Genomic DNA, 3,390 nt, shown 5'->3' with positions numbered 1-3,390 from the left:
ATTGGTTATTCTAGGATCTTTGTCCGACACTATGGGTGTTGGAAATCCATGATGCTTGAAAACTTGAGATCTGAAGAGGGTTGCCATTTGATGTGTCTTAATAGTCTTTTTGACAGGCATAGAGTGTGTTTCTTGTTAAGCCTATCGACTGAAACAATCCAAGTTGCTTCCCTCGATCAAATTTCAACTTTTGGTATACCACGCATTTTGGAACATACTCTTGTATGTTTACTTTTCATGGTAGACCAACATAAATACATTTCTACTCCTTGAAGAGCCTCTTTGCCCCACATAAAGAGAAGTATGGGATTCATACATGACTTTCTTATTGTATGGGTGAGTAACACATAGCCTATTGCCGTTTGGAAGATAACCATCCTTCAAGGTGAATGGTTCTTTTTTCTTCCGTAATGCAAAGGCTCTGATTACATACTTAAAGTCTCAATCAGTAGCATACTTATCTGTAAAAGATAGATCATTGTGAGTTGAGATAAAACACCTCATTTATCCTTGGACATTGTGAAAGTGCATCGACCACTTGATTGTGCTTGCCAACAATGTGAGCAATATGACATTTAAATTGTAAAAGAAAATTTGCCCACCTCATTTGTTTGTCGGAACGGAGAGCTTGGCTTGCGTCATGAAGTTCTTGAGGCTTTATGATCCATTTGTAGGATGAATGGAGTCCCCAAGAGATAGTGTTTCCACGTGTTTAGGGCATATAGAATAGCTAGTAGCTCTTTTTCGTATTTGCACAATTCACACTTATCGAAGTTGAGTCTTTGACTCTCATATCCGATGGCATGTCCTTCTTGAAGCAAAATAGCTCCAAGGCAATTACCACAAGCATCACATTAGACCTCAAATGGCTTTGAGAGATCTAGTAGTGTGAGCACACATTGAGAGATAAGATTCTCCTTAAGCTTCTTCAAAAGCTTCTTGCACTTTTGCAGACCATGAATACTTAACGTTCTTTTTTGTTAATTCATGTAATGGGCTTGCTATTAGCGATAATTTTTTTAATGAAGCATCTATAGTATGCACACATACCTATGAAGCTTCATACCTCCTGTAGATTCGTTGGATTAGGCCATCCTTTTATTATCTCTAACTTAGTTGGATCCATACGGGTGCCATCTTTATAGATAATGTGACTTAAATATTGAATCTCTTGTACGAAAAATTCACTTTTCTTTTGATTAATGAAAAGCTTATTCTCTCTCACAACTTGAAAGATTACCTGGAGGTGTCACTCGTACTCCTCAAGAGAATTCGAATGGCCTGAAGATTTTTGTCCATCATGAGTTTTAATGTGTCTGGAGCATTTGTCAGGCCAAAACTTGTAAATTATCAAAGAGGTCTTCTACCCGCAACATGTGAAATCTATTTTTGATAGTAATCTTATTTAGTGCACTATAATCGACACACATGGGATATGTGTCGTCTTTCTTTTGCACTAAAAGCAATGGTGAACAAAATGGAGAGGAGCTAGAACTCACGATCCCTTTTCCACCAATTCATGCACTTGCCTCATGATCTGCTCTTGTTGAGCTTGTGAAACTCAATAAGGAGGCTTGTTAGGCAGTGAGCTTCCTGATAGGAGATCAATTGCATGGTCATCATCCCTCATTTTAGAGGTAGCTCACTAGGGATGTCATCATTGAGAACATCTTGGAATCCATTTAAGAAATTAGACAACTCTAATTCCTCTTTATTCCCTTTATTGCAGGGATATGGTGTTCCCCAACTCATTAGCATCTATGTACATGCTCTTTTCCCTCTAGATGAAGTAGATTATCCTTTTAAGGGACTTCATGTTGGAAGCCATGTGGTTAAACCATGGCGCCCCAACGATAACATTCTCATGTTTGAGAGGGGAGATGGAGAATTCCTCTTTGTCCACATAGCTTTGGACAAGAAGCCTTGATTTTCCAATGAAAGAAGTAACTGATACATCTTGTCCCTTGATAGCTCCATTGGCTTTCAATGCATCTCCCATCTTGGGGGCTTGTATGCCTAGCTTAGTGGTCAACTCCGCGGATATGAAGTTGTGAGTTGAACTAGGGTCAAACAAAATGAAGGAATCATGCTCTTGCATCTTTCCCCAAGCATAGGAAATGAGAAATCCTTGGCAATGAGCATCCTCTTTTGGAGCTTCAAACATAGAGACTCTAGGAGTCTCATTACGGGCAATTCTCTTGGGGCAAGGATGATAACCATGGCCTTGCTCCCCACACTTAAAACATTTGTGGTCCTTACTAAAAGCTTCTAGCTCTTTAGGAGAGAGTTTATATTTACCTTTGTAAACTCCCTTCTCCTTGGATCGATTGTTGTTGTTGTTGGAATAGCTTTGGTGAGAATTTTGGGCATTGGTTTTCCTCTTGGCATCACTTTTGTCTTTATTTTCCATGGGTTTGACATTTCCTCTAGCCCCTTGTTGGAAATTGATGCACAAAGCAACCATGGTGTGGTGGATTACTTTGGTGATAGAACCAGACCATTGAGAGTTGACATACTCGGCCATCTCTTTGGATAATCCCGCACAGAATTGTTGCTTTTGCTCGATAAAGTCTATTTTTTGAAAGATAGTAGCCTTGAGATGTAAATCCCAAAACTTGTCCACGTATTTGTGGATAGACTCATGAGAGAGAAGCTTTAAACTTCACCATTTGGTAAGCACTTTGTCCTTTGTATCACTTGCAAGGAATTGCTTGATGATGGAAACTCGTAGAGTTTTCCATGTCTTTGGGGCTTCGCCGTTGCCATGAAAGCTAGCCCACCATTGACGAGCCAATTTTTGGAAGTGCATAGCTACATGGCATAGCTTGGAGGACTCCGTGAAGCCCTTGTCTCCAAAGGCCGCATCAAATTTTTGGATGAAGGCCAATACTTTGTCAGTAGCACCAAAGGTGCCATTATAGGTGAGAAAAGAGATACTTTTTCCTCCCTCTTTGAAGTTCTTGAGCTTTTGGAACCATCGCCATGCAAAGTAAGCTTTGAGATGTCCTCCATCTTGTATTCTCTAGGAGAATAGCCATAGCTTTCACCGGTAGAGGAGGAAGGTGAAGAAGAAGGAGAAGAGGGTGACCTCTTTCTTGCCCTTTTCTTCCTTGGTTTCCTCTCTTCCCTTTTGGAGCGACGAGGAGAATGACTATGGGTTAACCGTTTCCTCTTGGGAGGAGTTGGCGATCGTTTAGTCCGCCTTCTTTATGGAGCCACATCTTCAGAGGAGTTTAGGGATTCATTACTTTCTTAATCTTTGGATTCCTCCTCTCGTATGGGAGAGAGTATTCTTTTGGGGGTCTCATCAAGAGGCCTCCTAAGCTCTCTCTCCTCTTGGAGAGGAAAAGAAATCCCATAAGCACAAAGTTGTTGAGTAACTTCGGCTGC

The sequence above is a fragment of the Adiantum capillus-veneris genome, chromosome 7, assembly GCF_014529385.1.
Source record: "Adiantum capillus-veneris isolate H3 chromosome 7, ASM1452938v2, whole genome shotgun sequence".
Taxonomy (NCBI): Eukaryota; Viridiplantae; Streptophyta; class Polypodiopsida; order Polypodiales; family Pteridaceae; genus Adiantum; species Adiantum capillus-veneris.
This window is presented reverse-complemented; position numbering follows the sequence as displayed.